Below are 27,408 nucleotides of genomic sequence, written 5' to 3'. Positions count from 1 at the left end.
GAATGTGATATGTAGCCAAATGAAAGCGTGGTGAGGGAAATCCTGCGAAAAAAAACACAGCTCACCTCTGTTGTGCCATTATGCACTGTTTTATGTTATTTAATGTTTAATAAATAACTCTCGGTCGGTTAGGAAGTGTCCGTTGAAAGTCAGCCCAAACAGCTGATATTAGGACAACAGTTGAAAGGGTGATTCGAGCACTGGCATTCTTTTAATAGCAAATTCTGCACATATATGGAATAAATGAGTGACAACCTCTCTTAAAGTATAAGAATGTCTTAAAAGAAATAAAACACCCAGAGAACACCACTATAGAATGCTGTTTATCTGGATTAACACTATATTTCAATCATCAAATCCTCTCTACTATGCTAGTTTCACTAGCATAGTAGAAAGTTAAATTCTGATGTCCGGTTGCCTATAAGTATTGGTGCAAACAATCAAACTTCAGAGATAACCATTTACTTGTTATTATTGGAATGTAAATGAACATCCAAGCGTAGCTACAGGAATTGATGAGGGCAGCAGATGAAAGATAACAAAACTGGACATGAAAATGAGTGCATTACCCTCTTACAACAATTAACCTTGTATGGTTGTCTGTATATAGTAGACAGTGTTATCAAAATTAATGATTGATCCTAGCAGTTAATCAAAAAAAGGAGGTAAAAAAAATAAATAATCCTAAAAATGCAATGTTCTTCTTAAATTTTTGTTGGAGTGTTTGGTAAACAACTTGGTGCAGTACAGCCTCCAACCACAACCAAAATCACTCCATTCGGGTAGCTCTATTTATCTGAATTTTTTTGTTTTTGTTGTTTATTGACAAGCCAGAATGAAAATAAGCTGAAATAAAACAGAAGAAATCAGACTATAATTGCATGAAAATGTAAGGACTAGAAGTAAAAGGTAGACTGTAAAAGGTAGACAGGTAAAACCCTGTCCTATCTGATAATTTTTAAATAACATTTGAGTTCTCCACCCCCAAAAGAGGGTTCCATTATAGTAGATCTTTATCGGACAATGCTGCATTAAACTTTAAAGAGTCTGTCCCCCTTTTAATATCGTCAGTATTGCAGAAATGCCTTGCAGATAGCAGCAATGTTGTTTCTTCCCATTCACAAATAGATGTCTTTGTTAACGGTATGACTTTGTCATTGTATTTTGCATTAAACAATGTAGCTCTATTGAAAAAGAAGGTGATTATTCACAGGAAGCTGGCTCCCTAGTTTAATTCAGAGCTGCGTTCCTTGAAGCACAATGTTAGGAAATTGGAGAGAAAATGGTGCTCTACACACCAAGAGGAATCCTACCTAATCTGGAGGGACAGTCTATTGTTGTATAACAAGACTCTTCGCAGAGTTAGAGCAGCATATTTTTCATCATTAACTGAGGAGAACAAAAATAATCCTAGATTTCTCTTCAGTACAGTTGCCAAACTTACACAGAGTCATAGCTCCGTTGATCCATCCATTCCCTTACCTCTTAGCAGTAATGATTTTATGGGATTCTTCATAAATAAAATTGATTCCATTTAAAATAAAATAATTGGCATCCTCCCAAACATGATTACCCCGTCTTCAGTAAGTGAGGCAGCGTCGGAGGAATCTTTAGAACCTGCACGGTGCCTGAACTGTTTAGAAGCAGTAGAGCTTTCTGAGCTATCTAAAATACTAGCTTCATCTAAACCTTCTACCTGCATGTTAGACCCAATCCCAACCAAATTGTTTAAGGAGGTATTCCCTTTGATCAGTGGTCCTATTTTAGAAATTATTAATCTATCCTTAGCTGTCATTAAACCTTTACTTAAGAAACCTTCTCTTGTGAAGAGGAGTTAGTAAATTACAGACCTATATCTTTTCTTATCTAAAATTCTTGAGAAAGTAGTTGCTAATCAACTCTGTGATAAACTTCTTAATCAATCACTTAATCTGGATGGCATTAACTTGGCCTCTGGTAATAAAGTAAAAAATCTTGGTGTTGTTTTCGACCAAGACTTGTCATTTAAATCGCATATTAAACAGGTTTCCAGAGTTTCCTTTTTTCACCTCAGGAATAATGCCAAAATTAGAAACATTCTTTCCTGGGGTTACGTTGAAAAACTAGTCCATGCATTTGTTACTTCAAGGCTGGACAATTGTAATTCTTTACTATTAGGTAGTCCACACAATGCAATTCAAAGTCTTCAGCTGATCCAAAATGCTGCAGCAAGAGTTCTGATGAAAATCAACAAGAGGGATCATATTTCTCCAATTTTAGTTTCCCTTCACTGGCTTCCTGAATCAAGAATATAATTTAAAATTCTTCTTCTAATGTATAAAGCCCTTAATAATTAAGCTCCATCATATATCAGAGCTCTGATTACCCCATATATTCCTAACAGAGCACTTCGCTCTCAGACTGCAGGTCTGCTGGTGGTTACTAGAGTCTCTAAAAGTAGAATGAGAGGCAGATCCTTTAGCTATCAGGCTCCTCTCCTGTGGAACCAACTCCCAATTTTGGTCCGTGAGGCAGACACCCTGTCTACTTTTAAGACTAATCTTAAAACTTTCCTTTTTGACAAAGCTTATAGTTAGAGTGGCTCATGTTACCCTGAGCTACCTCTATTGTTATGCTGCTATAGGCTTAGGCTACTGGAGGACATCAGGGCCCATTTTTCTCACTCTACTGATTTCTACTGTTCTCCAGATTTGCATTGCATTAAATTGAAATGACTGTTGTCATTTCAGCTTTTAACTTTTTGTTTTCTTTTTTCATCATAGTAGGTACACCTGGTCTGACGTTCTGTTAACTGTGACATCATCCAGAGAAGACAGATCACCGGCTATTACCATTCAATTCAATTCAATTCAATTCAATTTTATTTATATAGCGCCAAATCATGAAACATGTCATCTCAAGGCACTTTACAAAGTCAAGTTCAATCATATTATACAGATTGGGTCAGATTATACAGATTGGTCAAAAATGTCCTATATAAGGAAACCAGTTGATTGCATCAAAGTCCCAACAAGCAGCATTCACTCCTGGGGATGTAACGTTTCTGGCACTGGAGCTGCTGATTGCAATCAGCACACCTGTGTCTTTCTCCACCCTGGCTGCTTAAAAGCTCTGCTCCTCGCAGTCTCCAGTGCCAGAACATCTTTAGCCGCACGGTGAGCGCTTCCAGCCTTCTTTTTGAATTCCTGTTTGCCTGTCAGTCTCTCGACCTGTTTTGCCTCTGTTTTTGAAAACCTGTCTGCCCCTTTTGGATTTGTCTGCCTGCCTGGGTCCTGCCTGTCAGCCTCAGAGAACTGGACTGCCTCACCGTGTTTCTGACCCCAGTCTGTCCATGAGTAAAACGAGTTCGCCTGCCCCCTGTTCTGTCTGTGCTTTCTGGATTGACCTGGACCTGGACGCTCTATTTGGATTCCCCCTTGGAGACCGCTGCCTGAGCTAAACGGATTTCCCCCTGACAAAGACCTGGACCGGACCTGGACAAAGAGCCCTGGATAACCCCCTCTCGGACGCCTTCGTAACAAGGAGTCAGAGTTCTGCCCTCAGCACGTCCAGGTTAGTGACCTCACTTCTCTCTAACAAGCCTGTTAATATCTGCTGGTCACTAACCTGCGACTCTGCCTTCAGGAGCGGCCAGTCGCAGAGTGCGAGCCGAACCAGGGACCGAGCCGCCAGCGTCAAAATAAAGACTGATATTATTTTTGTACTCACTTGTTTTCGGGTATTTCTTGGGTCCTCCTAAATTCATCACAGTACGTTCTGGCCAAACATGGACCCTGTACCCGAAACCTAGTGGCGCGCGGGGGTTGAAAGATCCGTTTCTGTTTTAGAAGCCGGCGTCTCGGAGATTCTAGGCCATCTTCGAAGTCGGGGAAGCACGCAGCCTCCACTTCCGCAAGCCGCTTCCTCTAGCCCTCCGTCACTTCCGGTGACGTCGTCCTCGTCAGAGCCCCGACTCTCCCCGCCGGCAACGTCTTCTGGTGATCCAGAACATTGCAGGGCTTTTCCCACACAGTGCGAGACACATTTCGAATTGCAACCTTCCTCATTCTTTTCAGACCGGTCCGATCAAGCATTTGTGATGTCCTGCTTTGCCTCCACTTACTCCGTCAGTGGTCCGGACGTCTTCCTGGAGGTCGACCCGGAGGTGATCCGGGAGCTTCGTCCGGACCTATTTCTGGAATCGATCCCGTCTCCTCAAGAGAAATCGGCATCCCCGCTGGGTCCGCCGTCCCGTCGCCGGAGGAGGAGACGGCGGCTTATTGACCAGGCCTCCAGCTGTTCTGAGGAGCGGTCAGCCGGGCCAGTTCAGCCCCAGCCTCTGCCGACCGTCCCTCTGGCTTCTTCAGCCGCTTCCTGTCCTGCGGACCGAAGTCCTCCACTTCCCTATCCTGATCTGCCCACAGCTCCCTCTAGTGACGCTGTAGAAGCCGACCATAAAGCCCTGGAGAGTAAAATAAGGACGTTTGCCCCCATTATTAAACGCCTCAGAGAGGCTCTCCTCTGTCAATATTCAGAGGGACTGGAGGAGAAATTAAGAGAGGTAGAGGGACATTATAGGTCAGCCCTCCAGGCTTTCTACAGCCGACCTAAACCAGTCCCAGAGGGTCCGGCCGATGCCTTGGCTCCCGAGTCTGTCTCCGAGGGTCCGGCCGATACCTCGCCTCCTGAGTCTGTCCCTGAGGATCCGGCCGACGCCTCGGCTCCCGTGAAGTCCAGAGAGGTGGTCCAGGAGGACCTGCCTCTTCTGACCTGCGACGTGGGAACCCAGAGGGGTCCGTCACTGACGTGCGACGTAGGAATCCAGAGGGGTCCGTCACTGACGTGCGACGTGGGAACCCAGAGGGGTCCGTCGCAGACGTCCGACGTCGGGACCCAGAGGGGTCCGTCGCAGTCGTCCGACGTGGGAACCCAGAGGGGTCCGTCGCAGATGTGTGATGTGGCAACACAGTGGGATCCGTCGCTGAACTGTGGTGCGGGGTCTCAGGTGGATTCTTCATTCTTCGGACACCCCAGGCCTCCGAAGAGGATGCAACAACTGTGGCCCCCTGGAGTCTTTGAGCCTCTCGATGTTGTGTTTAAGCCCAGACCCCTTTTTGCCCTCATGGACAGCCAACTCTGGGAGAGACTTTATTGGATGTCTCTTTCTGAGACCCTCCAGGGTTTGATCCTGAGACTCCTGGTGGCAAAGGGTCTGACTTTGGCTCCTGAAGCCTGTAGCCCGGGGCCTCCTGAAGCCTGTAGCCCGGGGCCTCCTGAAGCCTGTAGCCCGGGGCCTCCTGAGGCCGGTAGCCCGGGGCCTCCTGAAGTCTGTAGCCCTGTGGCCTCTGTAGTCTGTAGCCCTGTGGCCTCTGTAGTCTGTAGCCCTGTGGCATCTGTAGTCTGTAGCCCTGTGGCATCTGTAGTCTGTAGCCCTGTGGCCTCTGTAGTCTGTAGCCCTGTGGCCTCTGTAGCCTGTAGTCCTGTGGCCTCTATAGCCTGTAGTCCTGTGGCCTCTGTAGTCTGTAGTCCTGTGGCCTCTGTAGCCTGTAGTCCTGTGGCCTCTGTAGCCTGTAGTCCTGTGGCCTCTATAGCCTGTAGTCCTGTGGCCTTTGTAGCCTGTAGTCCTGTGTCCTCTGTAGCCTGTAATCCTGTGGCCTCAGCAGCCTTTAGCCAGACTCCCACCTTAGCAGCCTGTAGCCAGGCTCCCACCTTAGCAGCCTGTAGCCAGGCTCCCACCTTAGCAGCCTGTAGCCAGGCTCCCACCTTAGCAGCCTGTTGCCAGGCTCCCACCTTAGCTGCCGGTAGCCAGGCTCCCCCTTCAGTCGCCTGTAGCCAGGCTTCCCCTTCAGTCGCCTGTAGCCAGGCTTCCCCTTCAGTCGCCTGTAGCCAGGCTCCCTTGTCAGTCGCCTGTAGCCGGGCTCCCCCTTCAGTCGCCTGTAGCCAGGCTCCCTTGTCAGTCGCCTGTAGCCAGGCTCCTTCTTTTGTCGCCTGTAGCCAGGCTCCTTCTTTAGTCGCCTGTAGCCAGGCTCCCTTGTTAGTCGCCTGTAGCCAGGCTCCTCCTTCTGTCACCTGTACCCAGGTTCCTTCGTTGGTTGCCTGTAACCAGGCCCTTTCCTCCGTCGCCTGTAGTCAGGCTCCTTCGTTAGTCGCCTGTAGCCAGGCTCCTTCGTCGGTCACCTGTAACCAGGCTCTTTCCTCCGTCGCCTGTAGTCAGGCTCCTTCGTTAGTCGCCTGTAACCCGGCTCCTTTTTCAGTCGCCTATAGCCAGGCGTCCCCTTCTGTCGCCTGTAGCCAGGCTTCCCCTTCGGTCGCCTGTAGTGAGGCTCCCTCGTTAGTCGCCTGTAGTGAGGCTCCCTTGTTAGTCGCCTGTAGTCAGGCTCCCTCGTTAGTTGCCTGTAACCAGGCTCCTTCGTCCGTCGCCTGTAGCCAGGCTCCTTCGTCCGTCGCCTGTAGCCAGGCTCCTTCGTCCGTCGCCTGTAGCCAGGCTCCTTTTTCAGTCGCCTGTAGCCAGGCTCCTTTTTCAGTCGCCTGTAGCCAGGCTCCCTTTTCAGTCGCCTGTAGCCAGGCTCCCGCACCGGGAACCAGTGACCAGGCACCGCCGCCTGTAACCGTTAACCAGGCGTCGCCGCCTGTAGCCGTCAACCAGGCGTCGCCGCCTGTAGCCGTCAACCAGACACCGCCGCCTGTAGCCACTAACCAGGCGCCGCCGCCTGAAGCCACTAACCAGGCGCCGCCGCCTGAAGCCACTAACCAGGCGCCGCCGCCTATAGCCACTAACCAGGCGCCGCCGCCTGTAGCCACTAACCAAGCGCCGCCGCCTGTAGCCATTAACCAGGCGCCGCCGCCTGTAGCCACTAACCAGGCGTCGCCGCCTGTAGCCACTAACCAGGAGCCTTCCGTACCCTGTAGTCTGGCGCCTTCCGTACCCTGTAGTCTGGCGCCTTCCGTACCCTGTAGTCTGGCGCCTTCCGTACCCTGTAGTCTGGCGCCTTCTGTACCCTGTAGTCTGGCGCCTTCTGTACCCTGTAGTCTGGCGCCTTCTGTACCCTGTAGTCTGGCGCCTTCCGTACCCAGTAGTCCGGCGCCGGGTTCTGTTTTGCCTCTCCCCAGACCTCGCCGCCGGCCTCCTAGATTCCTGCTCCGCCGCCGGCCTCCGAGGTTCCTGCTCCGTAGACGGCCTCCTGGACGCCCGCCGGAGAGCCTGTCACGCCGGGGCCATCCGCCGGAGAGCCTGTCACGCCGGGGCCGTCCGCCGGAGAGCCTGTCACGCCGGGGCCGTCCGCCGGAGAGCCTGTCACGCCGGGGCCGTCCGCCGGAGAGCCTGTCACGCCGGGACGGTCCGCCGGGACGACCTCCGGAGACCGTTTCTCGCGTGGGCCGTCTTCCAGGATGCCCACCTGACTCTCTGTTCTAGAGATTGGTTTTAAGGCATTTCAGTTAGTTGGTTTTTGCCCTTCCGAGGGTTGTTTTCTGTTATGGACCCTTGTTTTCCTTTTTTTTTTCCTGACCCTCCTGCCTGTAGCCCCCTCCACCCGCCCGGTCAGACTTTTATTTAGTTTCCTTTTGTATTCTTAGAGACGTTTAAGGGCGTCTGGAATCCGCCCTTGAGGGGGGGGGGGCTCTGTAACGTTTCTGGCACTGGAGCTGCTGATTGCAATCAGCACACCTGTGTCTTTCTCCACCCTGGCTGCTTAAAAGCTCTGCTCCTCGCAGTCTCCAGTGCCAGAACGTCTTTAGCCGCACGGTGAGCGCTTCCAGCCTTCTTTTTGAATTCCTGTTTGCCTGTCAGTCTCTCGACCTGTTTTGCCTCTGTTTTTGAAAACCTGTCTGCCCCTTTTGGATTTGTCTGCCTGCCTGGGTCCTGCCTGTCAGCCTCAGAGAACTGGACTGCCTCACCGTGTTTCTGACCCCAGTCTGTCCATGAGTAAAACGAGTTCGCCTGCCCCCTGTTCTGTCTGTGCTTTCTGGATTGACCTGGACCTGGACCTGGACGCTCTATTTGGATTCCCCCTTGGAGACCGCTGCCTGAGCTAAACGGATTTCCCCCTGACAAAGACCTGGACCGGACCTGGACAAAGAGCCCTGGATAACCCCCCTCTCGGACGCCTTCGTAACAAGGAGTCAGAGTTCTGCCCTCAGCACGTCCAGGTTAGTGACCTCACTTCTCTCTAACAAGCCTGTTAATATCTGCTGGTCACTAACCTGCGACTCTGCCTTCAGGAGCGGCCAGTCGCAGAGTGCGAGCCGAACCAGGGACCGAGCCGCCAGCGTCAAAATAAAGACTGATATTATTTTTGTACTCACTTGTTTTCGGGTATTTCTTGGGTCCTCCTAAATTCATCACAGGGGAAGCGTAGAGCCACAGGAAGAGTCATCTGCATTGTACATGGCTTTGCTGCAATCCCTCATACTGAGCAAGCATGAAGCGACAGTGGGAAGAAAAACCACCCATTAGCGGGAAGGAAAAATCTCCGGCAGAACCGGGCTCAGTATGAACGGTCATCTGCTTCGACCGACTGGGGTTACAGAAGACAGAACAGAGACACAACAAGAGAAACAAAAAAGCACAGAAGCACACATTGATCTAGTAATCTGTTCTACATTAGATGGTAGTAGCGGGTGAGCCGTCTTCTCTGGATGATGTCACAGTTAACAGAAAGCCAGACCAGGTGTACCTACTATGAAGAGAAAAGAGAGAGAACAGAAAGTTAAAGCAGAAATGACAACACATAATGCATAATTGAAGAACAGTAGAACTCAATAGAGTGAGAAAATTAGATCCTGATATACTCCAGTAGCCTAAGCCTATAGCAGTAAAACTATAAAGGTAGCTGAGAGTAACATGAGCCACTAGTTATAATTTTTGTCAAAAAGAAAAGTTTTAAGCCTAGTCTTAAAAGTAGACAGGGTGTCTGCCTCACGGACCAAAACTGGGAGTTGGTTCCACAGGAGAGGAGCCTGATAGCTAAAGGATCTGCCTCCCATTCTACTTTTAGAGACTCTAGGAACCACCAGCAGACCTGCAGTCTGAGAGCGAAGTGCTCTGTTAGGAACATACGGGGTAATCAGAGCTCTGATATATGATGGAGTTTGATTATTAAGGGCTTTATACGTTAGAAGAAGAATTTTAAATTCTATTCTTGATTTAACAGGAAGCCAATGAAGGGAAGCTAAAATTGGAGAAATATGATCCCTCTTGTTGATTTTCATCAGAACTCTTGCTGCAGCATTTTGGATCAGCTGAAGGCTTTGAACTGCATTTTGTGGACTTCCTGATAGTAAAGAATTACAATAGTCCAGCCTTGAAGTAACAAATGCATGGACCAGTTTTTCAGCATCACTCCTGGACAGAATGTTTCTAATTTTGGCGATATTCCGGAGGTGAAAAAAGGAAATTCTGGAAACCTGTTTAATATGGGATTTAAATGACATGTCTTGGTAAAAAATAACACCAAGATTTTTTACTTTATTACCAGAGGCCAGGTTAATGCCACCCAGATTAAGTGATTGGTTAAGAAGTTTATTTTTTGAGGACTCTGGCCCAAAGATTACAACTTCGGTCTTGTCAGAATTTAGATGCAGGAAATTTAAAGTCATCCAGCTTTTGATGTCATCAAGACATGACTGCAGTCGAAGTAATTGATTGGATTCATCAGGATTTATGGATAAATATAGCTGAGTATCATCAGCATAACAGTGGAAATTAATCCCATGCTGTCTGATAATTTTGCCTATCGGAAGCATATATATAGTAAAGAGAATTGGTCCAAGGACTGAACCCTGTGGTACTCCACAGGTGACCCTAGAGTTTGAGGAAGATTTATTATTAACATGAACAAATTGGAATCTGTCTGACAGATAAGATTTAAACCAGCCTAATGCTTTCCCCTTAATCCCTACAGTATGTTCAAGTCTTTGTAGGAGAATATTGTGATCAACTGTATCAAACGCAGCACTGAGATCTAACAGGACAAGTATAGACACAAGTCCATTATCTGAGGCCATGAGAATATCATTAGTGACCTTCACCAGAGCTGTTTCAGTGCTATGATGAGATCTGAAGCCTGACTGAAACTCCTCAAGTAGGTCATTACTTTGTAAATGTTCACAAAGTTGATTAGCAACTACTTTCTCAAGAATTTTAGATAAGAAAAGAAGATTAGATATAGGTCTGTAATTTACTAACTCATCTTGATCAAGAGAAGGTTTCTTAAGTAAAGGTTTAATAACAGCTACTTTCAAAACCTGTGGTACATATCCATTTACTAAGGATAGATTAATCATGTCTAAAATAGTGCCACTGATCAAAGGGAATATTTCCTTAAACAACTTGGTTGGGATTGGGTCTAACATACAGGTAGAAGGTTTAGATGAAGCTAAAATTTTAGATAGGTCAGAAAGCTCTACTGCTTTTAAACAGTTCAGACACTGCGCAGGTTCTAAGGATTCCTCCAATGCTGCCTCACTTACTGAGGACGAGGTAATCATGTTTGGGAGGATGCCAATTATTTTATTTTTAATGGCATCAATTTTATTTATGAAGAATACCATAAAATCATTACTACTAAGAGCTAAGGGAATGGATGGATCAACAGAGCTGTGGCTCTGGGTAAGTTTGGCAACTGTACTAAAGAGAAATCTAGGATTATTTTTATTCCCTTCAATTAATGATGAAAAATATGCTGCTCTAACTCTGCGGAGGGTCTTTTTATACAACAATAGTCTGTCCCTCCAGATTAAGTAGGATTCCTCTTGATGTGTAGAGCGCCATTTTCTCTCCAATTTCCTAACATTGTGCTTTAAGGAACGCAGCTCTGAATTAAACCAAGGAGCCAGCTTCCTGTGAATAATCACCTTCTTTTTCAAGGGAGCTACATTGTCTAATGCAGAACGCAATGAGGAAGTCACATTGTTAGCAAAGGTATCGATTTGTGAATGGGAAGAAACAGCAATGCTGCCATCTACAGGGCATTTCTGCAATACTGAGGATATTAAAAAGGGGACAGACTCTTTAAGTTTTGATACAGCATTATCCGATAAAAATCTACTATAATGGAACTCTCTTTTGGGGGTGGAGAACTGTTAGATTAAACTCAAATGTTATTAAAAATGGTCAGACAGGACAGGGTTGTGAGAGAATACTGTTAATTCTTCACAATCAATGCCATATGTCAGAACAAGGTCTAAAGTATGGAGCCGAGAGTGCGTCGGTTCATGCACATTTTGAGCAAAACCAATTGAATCTAGGATAGTTTTAAAGGCTACACTAAGGTTATCACATTCAATGTCAACATGGATGTTAAAATCACCCACTATAATAACCTTATCAGTATTTAACACCAAATCAGATAAGAAATGTGACAACTCATCCAAAAACTGAGTGTAAGGGCCTGGTGGACGATACAAAACAACAAACAGAAGAGGTTTTATTGCTTTGCAGTTTGGATGAGGGAAACTGAGGGTTAAATGTTCAAAAGAACTGTAATTATTAGTTGGCCTGGGACTAATTAATAAATCAGACTGAAAGATAGTTGCCACTCCTCCTCCTCTTCCCACAGATCTGGGAATGTGGAAATTTGAATAACTGGAGGGGGTTGACTCATTTATACTAACGTAGTCCTCTTGTAGCCAGGTTTCTGTGAGACAAAACAAATCAATCTTATTATCAGAAATCAATTCATTAACTAACAAAGTCTTCGGAAGGGGAGACCTTATATTTAATAGACCACATTTAATTCTTTTATTTTTTGGTTCAAAGTGATCCGTATGGATTTGTATTAGATTTTTATGATTTGTTCCTTTTACCATCTAATGTAGAACAGATTACTGGATCAATGTGTGCTTCTGTGCTTTTTTTGTCTGTCTTGTTGTGTCTCTTCTCTGTCTTCTGTAACCCCCAGTCGGTCGAGGCAGACGACCGTTCATACTGAGCCCGGTTCTGCTGGAGCTTTTTCCTTCCCGCTAATGGGGATTGCTGCAAAGCCATGGACAATGCAGATGACTCTCCCTGTAGCTCTACACTTCTACAGGAGTGAATGCTGCTTGTCGGGACTTTGAAGCAATCAACTGGTTCCCTTATATAGGAAATTTTTGACCAATCTGTGTAATATGATTGATTTGACTTTGTGAAGTGCCTCGAGATGACATGTTTAATGAATTGGCGCTATATAAATAAAATTGAATTGAATTGAATAGACTGAAAAATAATTACTCCACTAAATTGTACATAACCATAATTTCTAATTAAGTAAGGTAACAAAGCATTTTTACTAAGCTACTTGACACCTCTGCACCAACATTCCCTGGAAGAGCGAATGTTTCCACTTTTTCAAGTTTTGAACTTAAAATAAAATATATTTCAGAAATTGAGAGAGATTCTTTGTCTACTGCTGAACAAAGTATGTACCGAACTGTGGGTTTGTGTACTGTTGCACACCAGCACTTATACCAGAGAGATAAAAAACAGAGATGAAATTGATGTTTGTTTTGTGGTTCTTTTATTTGTTTTCACTCTTAGTGTTTGTATTCTTTAGTTATGAGCACCATGTGACTGTTTCAGACAGAGTGGAAAACTGTAGCTTCAGACAGCAACATTCAAACAAAAAGTGTAGATGGCTTGATGAACACTTGTTCACCTTAGACATGAGCACGTGCTGAGTTTAGTATTATGGACACACACACACACACAGAATCTCTGCCATGGATAGATTTTTTCTTCAATAGTTGTTGCTTAGTAACACCTTTATAGGCTGTTATTATACTTTCTTGAAATGTTTGTGGTAAACAAAGAGGAAGAAGAGTTCAGAGAAGAGTAAAGACTTAGGGGTTGATGAAGAAGGAACGAGGAGCTGATTGAGCGCAATAACAAGTGAACAAATGTTAAGAGGTGAGTCTGGGACAAAGTGACCTACTGCTGAAATCTATTATTATCCAAAACAAAGTGCTCCCTCGCTGGCCGACCACACCCTTTCTTGACTTTCAGGACTTATTCTCACATAATTCATGTAACCTGCTGGCCTGGAAATGGGATTTGCCAACCAGTTTGTGATAATTACTGCTTTGAAATGCCAGCACACCAAAGGGTGACTAGGTGCTGCACTGAGGCAGCATGAAAGCAAATGAAATGGCTAAACAACATGATAAACCCTTAGTGTGAAGAAGAAGGTATTGTTTGTAATAACTGGTTAGCTGTTGACTGGTGAGCTTGTGGTGGTAGTTTAGTGTGTCAGGAAACATTACATTTACCCAATAGTTCTAAAAGGGCTGTGTGCAAGGAAGGGGCCAGTAATTACAAGCTTGGATTTAGCATCTCACCTGTATAAGGCTGCTAAAGGTCACATTCAGAAATCAGCACAGTGACTGCTTATAAAACAATGGATTTCTCAACCTTTGTTGCTTTGTTGTTTTGTCTCTTAAGAGCCATAAAGATAGATCAAACACAGTGTTTTTACTACTTTGCTGTTATACCCAATAGAGATCTAAACACAGACACAGATGACTAAATCGTGTTAATAGCAGTTAATAATGATAAATGTGCTTGAAATAAAATGTCTTTTACTTTGAGCAGACTGTGGACATTTAGTTTTCCTTTTGATTCAACTAGAAGTCTTATTGGTTTTACTGATTCCGTGTTGTTTTCCAGGGAAGTTATGTGATTTGCAGTAATGCAGTCATGTATTCTGCTGAACTCAAAACTGCTGCCTATTAGGAAAGGAGATCAAACACACAATGACAGTATGATTTGGAAAATTGTATGCTGTAATTTATCCGATACATTATTTGTATGACAGTAATGACATGCCAGAGAAATTGTTCCTTGGCTGGTCGGTAATATCTCTGTCCCCCTTGATACCATTTAGAATAGCTGTGGAGAGGGAGGGCTGGAGATTTCTGCTCAGGCTATGACCCCTTTGATCCAGATTTATAGATGTGTTGTAAAATGGAAACATGAAACATACACATAAACACCCACAATGCATTTAGAAAATCGTGGGAAAGGTAATGAGTTACACCAACATTTAATTTTTCTTTTGAGATAATATATCTAACAAAACAAGATCAGTATTGTTTGTGCAGTGTGCTTACATGCCGTGCAAGTATACTTATACTTGTTATAAGTGTGACCTTGGGTACAGTTTCTGTTATGTGTGGAGAACCTTAAACCCTCTTTTTACCAGATTACACAGATAAGTTTGTAAGAGTTACCAGAGGCACTGTTGCAAATTAAATACAGTTTATTAAATTCCTATGGGCAGAGATCGTCAGTTTATTTTATTGCACAAAGACGACCACATTAAAAGTAGGAGTCTATTCAAGCCCTGGAGACCTTGTGGCTATCAGACATAGTTAAAACCCAATTAAATAAATTAGACTGTTTGGGGAAGAATAATAAGGAAAACACAAATACAACTAAATGTAATGTTCTGTTTTGGTTTATTGTTTGGTTAAGTTAGTTCTCTCCTGCCTCTGAGTTTATTTCTATTGTAGGTTCTGTCTTGTTTTAGGTTCCTGTTTAGTCTATGTATTGTTTTAAGTTATCCGGTCTTTGTATTAGTTGTTATTTTTGTTCTGTGTTTAGTGTTATCCTCAGTCTTTATTCAGGTTTATTCTTCTGTCAGCGTCATTATTGTTCCCACCTGCCTATGGTTAATTAGTTCACTCCGCTCACCTGTTTGTCCGTTTATTTAAGCCTCACTTCCTCCTCAGTTATTTGTCGGTTCGTCACACTCACACGCCTATGCTCCTGTTCCTCCTCGTTTGCACTCTCTGTTTTGGTAAGAGCCCCAGCAACTTGATTCTGTTTTGGATTAACTGTTTTTGTTTATTCTGCCCAGTCTGTTCGCCTGTTCCCGTCAAGCGTGTTTGGATGTCTGCCTTACCCCTTTTTGGATCCTGTTTATGTTCACCTGTCCTCCAATAAATCCAGTTAAAGGAATAACTGTGTTTGGCTGAATATGGGGTTCTACTCCACACATTACAGAACGAACCGACAAACATCATGAACCCGTCTCCGACTCAGTTTCCTTTTTCTGGAGGAACTGCGCTCTGCGATACCGGCACTTTGCCCAGCTCACCGAATGCACTCACTGGATCTCTTCCTGGAGGCGGATGAGGAATCAATGCCAGGATCTTCTTTCGAGGGAACCAGACTGGCGATCTGTCCCCCCGGTGTCGGTCCCAGACGTCACCTCCTCGGCAGCAACACTCCCCCGCAGCGGTGCCATCCAGACCCGGATTTTTTTCTGGAGGTCAGCGCGACCTGACCTATTCCCCGAGCCAACCCCGTTTCCTTTTCCTGATACAGAGGCACAGGGATCGCCACGGGGCCCGGCGGCTCCATCCCGTCAGCAGGGGTCAGCATCCCCGCTATATCCGCTGTCCGACCGCCGGAGGAGAAGACGACGACTTGTCTGCAACTCCTCCAACTGTCCCAACCAGCGGTTAGACGAGCCAGTCCAGCCACGTGCTGCCGTTGGGTTAGGGTTAACCCTAGTCTCTGCTGGCAGCCTCCATGGCTCCTATTGCTACTTCCTCTCTGGCGGTTCGGCATCCTCCACCTTCCGGCCCCGAGACATCTACAGCTCCTCCTAGTGGCACCCCAGATGCCAGTCATAAGTCTTTGGAGGATAAGCTGAGAACTTACACCCTCTTTTTGTTTTATATGGCATTTGTTGTTGGGGATCATGGAAAACATCATGCAGTATGGTGTACACCTGAGATCACCCCTCGATAAAAGCACAGCTGCCGCCACAGTGGTTTGGCCAGAAATCCCCTGGGAGATAAGGAGAAGGAATCGTGGGAAATGGACAAGGAGAAAGGAATGCGATTATTTTCTCACATCGTTTTTCCCCCATAGTTGAGCTAAATTATGTTTTAAGCGGGTATTGTTGTAGTTACAAGCTGGAGTTCGCTTATAATCTTTAGCTTTTGACAGATCTGCTTGACAGCTGGAGAGAGTTATCCTCCTATTTGGGGTATCAGTGAGCCTGTCATCAGGATTCCACACTCAGAACAACAGGCAATCAGAGAGTGTGAACCAGGAGGTTGAGACTAAGCCCCGCATCCTGTGTGATCAGGACACTTCTAAGTGGTCCTACAACCTTCCTTGGGTAGACCTTGCAATCAACTCCCTTCCTTCCAGTACCACCGGACTCTCCGTTTTACGTCGTCTGTGAATATCAGTCATGTGTGTTTCTGTGGAAGAGAGAGAGGTCAAAGTTCACAGCGTGGCTTTGAGGTGTTAGCAAACCTGGAGGAAGTTCAAAAGAATCTTTGTTTAGATGAAACAGAGATACCCCAAGTCAGCTAATCATCGTCGCAGTTCGGCTCCAGATTACCAGGTGGGACATACTGTTTGGCTATCAACCAAGGATCTACCCCTGCATGTGGAGAATCATTAGTTGGCTCCTGCTTTGTGGGACCTTTCCCGATCTCTAAGGTGATGAACCCGGCGGATGTTCATTTGAGCCTTCCTCGATCTGTGAGAATCCACCACATGTGGTGTCAGCAGGAGGTAAAAAGGGAGAATAAATCACATCTGCAACCCTAACCCGAGATTCAGCAATATTCAAAAAATTTCCACACCACATACGACAATTGACACCTAGGCTGGGTTCACCCCCTTTCCCCCCACTAGCAGAATGCACCCCCTGAAGGGGAGAAGATCAGCCATGAGATGTTGATGTCTATATCCCTCTCTCAGCTCGACAGGCACACCAGAGGCCCCGGGTAGTGCCAGTGAGCCGAGCATACACCGGCCCACACCCCCAGCGACATAATCCACAGAACCCAAGTCCCAGAGACCCTGCCAGTAGACCTGCCTAAGGACGACACACGCCAGGAACCCAGAGCCTCGGACCCACCCTAGACCCACCCAGGAGCAGCACAACTGCCAGACCAGTAACCCACGTCTACCGGCGCAGAACCCCAAGGGAGCATCTCAAGCGGCTACCAGAGGCCACCCTGAGGCCCCCCAAGCCCCACATAAGCGGGGGACACAGATCCCGGTGCCGGACCAACCAGACACCTCATTCCAGACACCCTCCAGAGACCCAAGACTTAGGCACCCCTCACATCAGCCACCACACCCCACAGGACACATCCAACAGCGCCCCACTCACACTAAGTGATGGAACCAATCAAAGGAGCCCAGAGAGATCAATCTGATGTGGAGACAGATGCTGTCTCAAGACTAATATGATCCAACAAAAGATCTCTATACTGATTGATACTGAGAAGTGTTTTGCTTTTCCAATTCATGAGGATAGTTTTCTTTGCGATACATAAGGCAGTGAAAGCCATGCAAACTTTTGTGCTATCATCCTAGTTACCCAGCAAGCAAATTGAAGGGGAAGGGGAAAATTTACATCTCAGGCACTTTGACAAATCTTTACATATCTGGACCTAGAACCTCTGAAAAGGTGTACTACCATACTGCATGAATATGATTGTCAGGATTATTGCCTACGCACTGTGAACATGTATTAGACATGTAAAACCCATCCTGAATTGTCTTTGACCAGTATAGTGTACTCTGTGAAGGATTTTGTATTGAATTAGTTGTAAATTCAGGTTTCTAGTCAATTTGAAAGTTGTTAAACATATGAGACCAAGTGTTTTGTTCAAAGCTGACTGATAAATCCTCTTCCCATTTCATAATAGGAAGATATATGTTGACTCAACTAGTTTAGACAGTGTGCTGTATAATTTTGACAGAATTTTTCTGAATTTCTTAAGCTATTAAATGTTATAAACTCAGTTCCTTCAAATATATGTTCCAGGTATTCAATACCTTTACTCTTCCAGTAAAATGGGTGTACGGCTACATGGGATAAGTGATCATTCTGTCATCTTAAGAAACTCCCATCATGCTGTTTGAGAACAGCTGACATTGATATTTTTAAACCATGCATGACATTTTATATTTGAGCTAATAAATGGCAAATCAGAAATCTTAATCATCACAGACCCCGGGGTCAGACCCACCAGGCGCCCCAATTCGAGCGCCCCCCAGAGCCCTAGGACCCAGGGACCCCCTCAGCCAGCCTCAGCGCCCCGCAGGTCACATCCCCCAGCCCCCCATTCCACTAAGTGATAGAGCTGATCAAAGGAGCCCAGAGAGATCGATGCGGATGCAAATGCAAATGCTGTCTCAAGATTAATATGATCCAACAAAAGATCTCTATACTGATTGATACTGAGATTTTCCTTACTTTTCCAATTCATGAGGATAGTTTTCTTTGCTATACATAAGGCAGTGAAAACCATGCAAACTATTTTTCCCCAGAGGGCTTGCCTTAAAGTTACCCAGCAAGCAAACTGATGGGGAAGGAGAAATTTTACAACTCAGGCACTTCGATAAGTCCTTACATATCTGTGCTGAGAACCTCTGGACAGGTGTGGATAACCATAACGCATGAATATAATTATCAGGATGATTGCCTATGCAGTATGGACAGATATTAGATGCAAAACCCATCTTAAATAATTGTTGTCCTGTGTAGTGTACTCTGTAAAGGACTTTGTATTGTATTAGTTGTAAATTGGGGTTTCTATTCAAATTGAAAGTTCTTAGACATATCTGAGTCCAGATGTTTTGTTCAAAGCTGACTGATAAATTCTCTTCCCATTTCATAATAGGAGGATATATTGAAAGTTTATCATTATTATTTTGTAGGATGTCAGGGTTATTCCAGATGGGTGTACGACTGCATGGGATAAGGGATGACTTCGTAATTTTAAGAAATTCCCACCATGTTGTCAGAGTAGAGCTAATGGTAATATTTTTAAAGCATGTATGCCATTCTATATTTGAGCTAATAAACAGCAAATCTGAAATCATGATATTATTGCATATTTTCTGTTCTGTGTGAGTTGGTGTCAGGGTTCTGCAGACAGCTTCCGGTTAGGGTACCCTCTTCTCTCACAGGTGACGGCTGATGAGCGGGGAAGCGCAGAGCCACAGGAGTTTCTAGTTACGCGGCCTTCTGGGGGAGCTTCAAAGCAGATGGCTGTCAGCACTTCACCGCCAGAGTGTTAACCCTCGTGGTAGGACGCAATCAGCCTTAGTCATAATATGTTTTGCTCTTCCTTCTTCTCACCCTGTATCTCTTGTGCCCCAGGTTGAATCAAGTTTCGGATCCCGCTCCGAAGCTCTCCGCGGTCTCCAGGAAATCTCCAATTCTCTCCCGTCTACCTTCTCCCATGCGATCCCCAGCTGGCAGCTGTCCAACCCCGCCTCCTGAGCCTCCCCTTCGTTGGAACCTGCTCACCCTCCATCTCTCTTAGCCTCCCTGCTTCACCATCACTGTCTCCTTGAGAGACGGCACCTTACGCAGCCCCGTCGCCCAGCCTCCAACGAGCCGTTACGCTGAATCCGCTCACTCCCATACCCCTGGCGGATCCTCAGCGCTCCCGCAGTAAGCTACTTCCTCTGATCTGTAACCTCTGTTTGTTGCTTTCCTTGGTTAACCTCTCACTTTTTCATTACCACAGTTGTGCTCCTGCTCCTTCACTTCCTGAGGTCCCATTCCGACTCTCCTTCGCTTCAGATCCCTTCGCCTTAAATAAATAATTTAACTTTTAAACCTGTCGTCTCTCTCGCCCGGTGAACACTGGAGATGGGCGCCAGCAACCCCCGCGACCCCATGGGGAATTAAGCGGGTCAGAAATTGGATGGATGGATGGACCTGTCTCCTGAGTGTGTTCTGCATGTGGGCCAAACACCTAAAAACCACGACAATTAAGAATAAGTAATTAATTCTAGGTAAAACCATAATTTTAATTGTAGCTATCCTTCCCATAAGTGAAATTGGTAGCGATCTCCATCTGTCAAGATCCTGTTCTATTTTCTTTAAAAGAGGAATTTGGTTAAGCTTTGTTAAAATCAGCCAATTTAGACAACACTCTAATACCAAAATATTGAATACGCCCTGATTGTAGTTTTGAATCTAAGTAGTTCTGTAAAGAGCAGTTAATTGGCAGTATTGTATATTTGGACCAATTCACAGAGTAATCTGAGACTTTTGAGAAAGATTCTAGTAATCTAGATAGGTGTTTGAGTGCTGGAGATAAAATAATACATCATCTGCATAAAGACTAATGTTACGGGTCTCAAAGGATGATGACCACATTAACAAATATGTTACCTGTTTTAAGCAGGTGAAAGAGGAGAAGTGAGGACAGGATGCGAATCGTTTCTCTCCCAAATCACGTCTGTTTTATTAAACATTAATTTGTCACAAACATTGCTACATTTTAACTTCAGCTTGTTTAAACTCTGTTTACTCAGTTCCTTAAATCAGTTCAAAAGTCCTTTAAACCATCTTCAGTTCCACATTTACATTACCAAATCTTCTTGGTCACATACATTCCTGAGATGAACACATCTCCATTATCATGTATTTACATTCACAGTCTTTGTGCATAAAGTCACTTCTTTTTATATCACAGCCTACTACTGGCTCAAAACACTTAAATTAAGTGTTAATTACACAAGAAATGTGCATAAAACTAATACAAAATTAAGCTTCTGTAAAATGTACCGGTCACTTAAATATGCAGCATGGAATGTGCTCATGTTAACTTTAACCAGTTTCCAATAAACAAAGAATTAAATAATTAAATTCAAAATTAAACAAAAATTCACAGAATAAAACGGTAAAAAATGCAAATAAAGTGCTTATCTCTCCATAAGTGCTGTTAAATCTTTCTTTTTAAATGCTACAGCATGTGCTCAGGAGTTTTCAAAATAAACCCAACCGCCATCTCCATTGTAGGACTCGTGGCGCTCAACATGTCAGCCACTCGGAAAAATGCACTTCCAAAAGTAGCTTTACTTAATTTTTATACTTATGAAAACAATGTCAAATACACACACACAATAAATTAAACTAATGCTTGGCTAAATACACATATATTTTGCGATTTACTAACCTGTTTTAAGCAGGTGAAAGAGGAGAAGTGAGGACAGGATGCAAATCGTTTCTCTCCCAAATCACGTCTGGAGCATAGACATATATAAAGAGTAGACCCCGCATCGACAGCTCTCGCCTATAGGCGCTGACGAGATTTAGGGGCGCCACCTTGGGGCGGTTGACAACTCCGCTCAGTGTAATGTTTTAACCAGGTGCAGAAGCAATTTTAGTCAACTATACTCGCTGATTATTGAACTAATTTTTACGTTGTTGTTGTTTTTTTTTTACTTTAAAGCTATGGCTATAATAACAAACGGTTCAGTGCATTTATTCTTAGTGTGGTTTAAAGTAATTGAATATTCTGACGGAATTTATGTATGCTGCAAAACACAGCCACTCATACACTTTAATAATTATTTGTTATTACTATATACAAAAACACAGTTACAGTATATATATATATATATAATTATTTTTTTCGCTAATGTCTAACAAAGCTCTGATGCCTTCACAGAGCAGCTGCAATACAGATAGATAGATAGATAGATAGATAGATAGATAGATAGATAGATAGATAGATAGAAAGATCATAACAAATCTTTCTATCTATCTAAATTAAGTGTTATCTGCTCGTTAACACTTAATTTCTAAGCAGCCAATCACATGGCGGCAACTCAGTGCATTTAGGCATGTAGACATGGTCAAGAGAATCTCCTGCAGTTCAAACCGAGCATCAGTATGGGGAAGAAAGGTGATTTGAGTGACTTTGAACGTGGCATGATTGTTGGTGCCAGAAGGGCTGGTCTGAGTATTTCAGAAACTGCTAATCTACTGGGATTTTCACGCACAACCATCTCTAGGGTTTACAGAGAATGGTCCGAAAAAGAAAAGACATCCTGTGAGCGGCAGTTCTGTGGGCGGAAATGCCTTGTTGATGCCAGAGGTCAGAGGAGAATGGCCAGACTGGTTCGAGCTGATAGAAGGGCAACAGTGACTCAAATAACCACCCGTTACAACCAAGGTGGGCAGAAGAGCATCTCTGAACGCACAGTACGTCGAACTTTGAGGCAGATGGGCTACAGCAGCAGAAGACCACATCGGGTGCCACTCCTTTCAGCTAAGAACAGGAAACTGAGGCTACAATTTGCACAAGCTCATCGAAATTGAACAATAGAAGATTGGAAAAACGTTGCCTGGTCTGATGAGTCTCGATTTCTGCTGCGACAGTCGGATGGTAGGGTCAGAATTTGGCGTCTACAACATGAAAGCATGGATCCATCCTGCCTTGTATCAACGGTTCAGGCTGGTGGTGGGGGTGTCATGGTGTGGGGAATATTTTCTTGCCACTCTTTGGGCCCCTTGGTACCAATTGAGCATTGTTGCAACGCCACAGCCTACCTGAGTATTGTTGCTGACCATGTCCATCCCTTTATGACCACAATGTACCCAACCCATGATAGCTACTTTCAGCAGGATAATGCGCCATGTCATAAAGCTGGAATCATCTCAGACTGGTTTCCTGAACATGACAATGAGTTCGCTGTACTCAAATGGCCTCCACAGTCACCAGATCTCAATCCAATAGAGCATCTTTGGGATGTGGTGGAACGGGAGATTCGCATCATGGATGTGCAGCCGACAAATCTGTGGCAACTGTGTGATGCCATCATGTCAATATGGACCAAACTCCCTGAGGAATGCTTCCAGCACCATGTTGAATCTATGCCACGAAGAATTGAGGCAGTTCTGAAGGCAAAAGGGGGTCCAACCCGTTACTAGCATGGGGTACCTAATAAAGTGGCCGGTGAGTGTATATGTAAAGTGCATATACTCTTAAAATATTGTATCAATAAAATTCTTCTAATTGCCTTTTCTTTCTGTGTGAGTTTTTCAGATTGAAATGCAGCTTAAGCGAAAATTCAAACTGAAGAAACTCTATTGCCTACCTCCATCAATCAGAGAGTCATCCGCCTCCGACGCAAGCCAATCAGCTTTGAACTGCTCCTCCTTGAAGCCAATCAGCATCCTGGGTTCATCTTAAAAAGAACTCCACATCCTCGTCTCGCCCTTCTGCTCAGCGAGCAAGCGGTGGCTGCGCCGTGTCAGGTTTGGACTCTGTTGACCGGTTTCAACCCACCTCCATCCCCTTCTCCACCATTGTAGCAAGCTTCGCCTGTCTTTCCTACGGTCCTCCTTCAACCTCGTCCCTATCAGAGAGTAATTCCTCCTGGACTCTTATGGAATTCCCAGTCACTCCTTAAAACGGTCCGGCAGAAGATCGCCATGTTAAGCCTGGTTCTGCCAGAGGTTTCTTCCCAAAGGGGAGTATTTCCTCTCCACAGTCTCTTCATGCTTGCTCATCATGGACAGTTCATGCAAACCTGTGTTTATCAAGTTGGACATCTAGCTCAAACAGTTCAGCATATGGACTGAACAAACTTTATTTATCTCCACTCCCCCACCAGTTTCAGACCTGGGGGGAAATATCCCTATTCTCATACGCCTGCTTATGCATATTGAAGTATAATTCAGCGTAAATTTTTCCTGCCGAGGTCTGAGCGCCAAACTCTTAAAATATTGTATCAATAAAATTCTTCTAATTGCCTTTTCTTTCTGTGTGAGTTTTTCAGATTGAAATCAACAACACGTTCAATGTTCTGTAAAGTACCTAAGGCTGTTTTCCTTGGTATTATAACATCATGTTTAGTGTTATTGCCAACAGCAAGGTTGACATGTTCAAAATCTCAACTAATGCTGTCCCTACATCGAGCTGTTCTACAGGCTGGCTGCACTCATCGGCTTCAAACAGCACCAGGCGGTCAGAGGAGTTCATAGTTGGAGGAACCCGGCACTTCAGCCAGGAAATCTGTCCTGCAGGGATAACCGTGTCTTTACCACCTGTTCTGAGGCGTCCTATTGATGTACTTCGCTCTGCTGTTTGAACAAAACTCACAAGTGTTTCTACTGTGTCAGGGGACACAGCGATGGCATTATGAAGTAGCGTAGTCAGGGTTGGGATTAACTGTTCTGGCTGCCCCTCGATAAGTTGTTCGAGAACATTAAAACCAATCAGTGGTCTGTCCATGGGCAAGGTGCTGACCAGGACTGGGACCCGGATAGAAAGACTGGGATCTTCGCTCCCTGGTAGACTGATCTTTAAAGGGACCCAGCCATCAAATGGGATATGTTCTCCAGTGACTGCATGCACTTTCAACTCATCTATCCCCTCAATGACTTCTGATAATGGGCGTGTGTTAAGATCAGGCAAATGTCTATCTTTCCAGCCACGGCTTATCATGCTAACTTGTGCGCCTGTGTCCATCAATGCAGTTACTGCCAGGCCACTTAAATTACATTGGATTAGAAAGATCTCTTAAAGAGAGGACCCCTTCCCGGGATGGTGTGGACATCGACTGATTATACTGGACTGGCTCACAGTTAGATTTACCAGTTTGGCATGGAAATGATGAAGAATGTTCAAACGCTTGCTCGACTGGTGACAACACACTCTGTCTTAGCTTTCTACCCAGCTCCTCATAGCTACTGAGCATTTCCTGTAACTCAACATTTGTGATGTCAGAGACAGCCTTGCCTGGACTCATGGAGCGAGTTACAATTGTGTTAGACTGTCTAGGTAAAGGGTCAACTGAATTAGCATGACTGACTATGTCTGCAGCCTGTGGTGGCCTGGTTGCATTATCAGTGTTGGTTACTTGGATGGTTTCTGGGGGACCAGTATCTGTAACAACTGTGTTGTGGGATGTGTACAATGTTTGATTGGGAACATGGAGGGTTTGTGAATCTAAATGTGCTCCATCATCAGACACATGTAATACATCTCTGTTCTTAATTACAGCATCAATACCATCCTTTAAGATCAATAACTCAACCATCCCACTGTCCTCTGACTCGAGTAAATGCTTACTGTACATGAAAGAACTGATGTAGTCGAAGCAACCCTCCTGGTCTCCCTCTTCGAGCTCGGGTTGGTCCTGTCCTGCAGCTGGACCCACATCTTTGGCGACCTCGAAGAGTTCCTTGGCTGACAAGGTAAGCAGGCTTTTCCTGATGTCCCACACCAGGTTCTTCCTCCCACTCTCGGCCATGGCAACTCCTCCTCATCCCTCATCCCTGGATGGAATTTATCAGTTCGAAGACAGCTCCCGCTCCGTCTTGACTCTACACCAGCTTCAGCTCCCTCAACCCTACACCAGCATCAGCTCCAGCATTGGCTCTACACCAGCATCAGCTCCAGCATTGGTCCCAGATGTCATCAATGGATCAGCTCCAAGCCAGCAGGTGGCGCTGATCCCGGACGAGCCCCCAAGATTTGTTACGGGTCTCAAAGGATGATGACCACATTAACAAATATGTTACCTGTTTTAAGCAGGTGAAAGAGGAGAAGTGAGGACAGGATGCGAATCGTTTCTCTCCCAAATCACGTCTGTTTTATTAAACATTAATTTGTCACAAACATTGCTACATTTTAACTTCAGCTTGTTTAAACTCTGTTTACTCAGTTCCTTAAATCAGTTCAAAAGTCCTTTAAACCATCTTCAGTTCCACATTTACATTACCAAATCTTCTTGGTCACATACATTCCTGAGATGAACACATCTCCATTATCATGTATTTACATTCACAGTCTTTGTGCATAAAGTCACTTCTTTTTATATCACAGCCTACTACTGGCTCAAAACACTTAAATTAAGTGTTAATTACACAAGAAATGTGCATAAAACTAATACAAAATTAAGCTTCTGTAAAATGTACAGGTCACTGAAATATGCAGCATGGAATGTGCTCATGTTAACTTTAACCAGTTTCCAATAAACAAAGAAATAAATAATTAAATTCAAAATTAAACAAAAATTCATAGAATAAAACGGTGCAAAAAGCAAATAAAGTGCTTATCTCTCCATAAGTGCTGGTAAATCCTTCTTTTTAAATGCTACAGCATGTGCTCAGGAGTTTTCAAAATAAACCCAACCGCCATCTCCATTGTAGGACTCGTGGCGCTCAACATGTCAGCCACTCGGAAAAATGCACTTCCAAAAGTAGCTTTACTTAATTTTTATACTTATGAAAACAATGTCAAATACACACATACAATAAATTAAACTAATGCTTGGCTGAATACACATATATTTGGCGATTTACTAACCTGTTTTAAGCAGGTGAAAGAGGAGAAGTGAGGACAGGATGCGAATCGTTTCTCTCCCAAATCACGTCTGGAGAAACAGCGGAGGCGTGCTCCCCTTTACCGCTCCCAGCGCAACAAGAGAGAAACAAAAGTTCCGCCCCCCACTTTTACAGAGAAAAACTACTGAAACTTAAAATCACCAAATAAACACAAATAAAATTTCAACAAATGTGGTAACCCTATTGTAGGTGCCACACTAATTTTATACATTTTATACCTTTAATATCATTAGTTTTTTCTAATGTTACTGCTAGTGGTTCAATAGAAATATTAAATAGTGAAGGGTAAAGCAGGGAGTCTTGCCTGGTGCCCCTCTGGAGAAAAATCAAGGGACAAAATCAAGACAAAAATCGGCATTATCAAGATGGCGGCGCAGGTTACTGCTAAAGCTAAGGTGCTCCAGTTAATTTTGTTTGTGTGTTCTTATTCGTGTTATCACCACTCCAAGCTCTAATACAATACAGGAGCGAGGAGCTGCTGGAACTGTGACACAACCTGGGAGTTCACAAACCGTACCAACCGTGGAATCCGGACTATACTCACCCGACCTGCAATGGACAAAAGAACCGCCACTGTATCCCCCCGGAAGCCCAAGGAATGGGGTGAGTGTAGGAGACGGCGGGGCTGTCGGGCAGGCCTGCTGACTCAGTTAAAAGTCAGCCCATGCAGACCAACATTTCCGAGCCTTACTCTGGTCAACGTAAGATCCCGAAGATGGCCAGCTGTGTAGCGATTTTCACAGACTCATGGTTAGACGGCAGCATCCCTGACAAAGCAGTAAGATTGGAGGAGCGCACGCTGTACCCGGCCGATTGAATGGAGGATGCTAATAAAAGCAAAGGAGGAGGTCTGGCAATTTAAACTCCTGGTGCACTTTGGCAAAAATAGTCAGGGCCGTCTGCTCACCTGACCTGGAATACCTTGCAGTTAAGTGCAGAACATTTAAACTGGCTAGAGAGCTCAGCTCTCTGATAATCATTGCGGTGTACATGCAGCCAAGAGGAAATACAGAGCTTGTTCTTGAGGAACTCTACTGTTTTGTTACTGGCCAAATGAACAGTATCCCAGAAGTGGCTATGATAATCACTGGGGACCATGTCAACCATGTCAATTTAAAGTCTGTGCTCCCCAAGTTCCATACATTTATTAAGTTCCCGATCAGAGACGATAATACATTAGATCAAGTTTACTGTAACATTTCAGGAGCATACAAAGCTGTTGCAGCCCCACTCTTTGGCTCATCAGATCACATCTCTTTGGACCTGACTCCTGCCTTCAAGCCACTGATCTGCAGGGCCTGACCAGTGATAA

At 44.8% G+C, this 27,408-nt stretch overlaps 2 long non-coding RNA genes across 2 annotated transcripts; both read left to right on the top strand.

The window, feature by feature from the left end:
- The first annotated feature begins 3,509 nt into the window (after window positions 1-3,509).
- On the top strand, window positions 3,510-3,749 carry LOC118558266. The gene is made up of 2 exons (XR_004928270.1): window positions 3,510-3,552; window positions 3,625-3,749. It is a non-coding gene; the product is annotated as an uncharacterized LOC118558266 (long non-coding RNA).
- A 4,335-nt stretch (window positions 3,750-8,084) lies between these two features.
- LOC118558267 lies at window positions 8,085-8,324 on the top strand. The gene is made up of 2 exons (XR_004928271.1): window positions 8,085-8,127; window positions 8,200-8,324. It is a non-coding gene; the product is annotated as an uncharacterized LOC118558267 (long non-coding RNA).
- The last annotated feature ends 19,084 nt before the right edge of the window (window positions 8,325-27,408 follow it).

The sequence above is a fragment of the Fundulus heteroclitus genome, unplaced genomic scaffold, assembly GCF_011125445.2.
Source record: "Fundulus heteroclitus isolate FHET01 unplaced genomic scaffold, MU-UCD_Fhet_4.1 scaffold_116, whole genome shotgun sequence".
Classification (NCBI taxonomy): domain Eukaryota; kingdom Metazoa; phylum Chordata; class Actinopteri; order Cyprinodontiformes; family Fundulidae; genus Fundulus; species Fundulus heteroclitus.
This window is presented reverse-complemented; position numbering and strand designations above follow the sequence as displayed.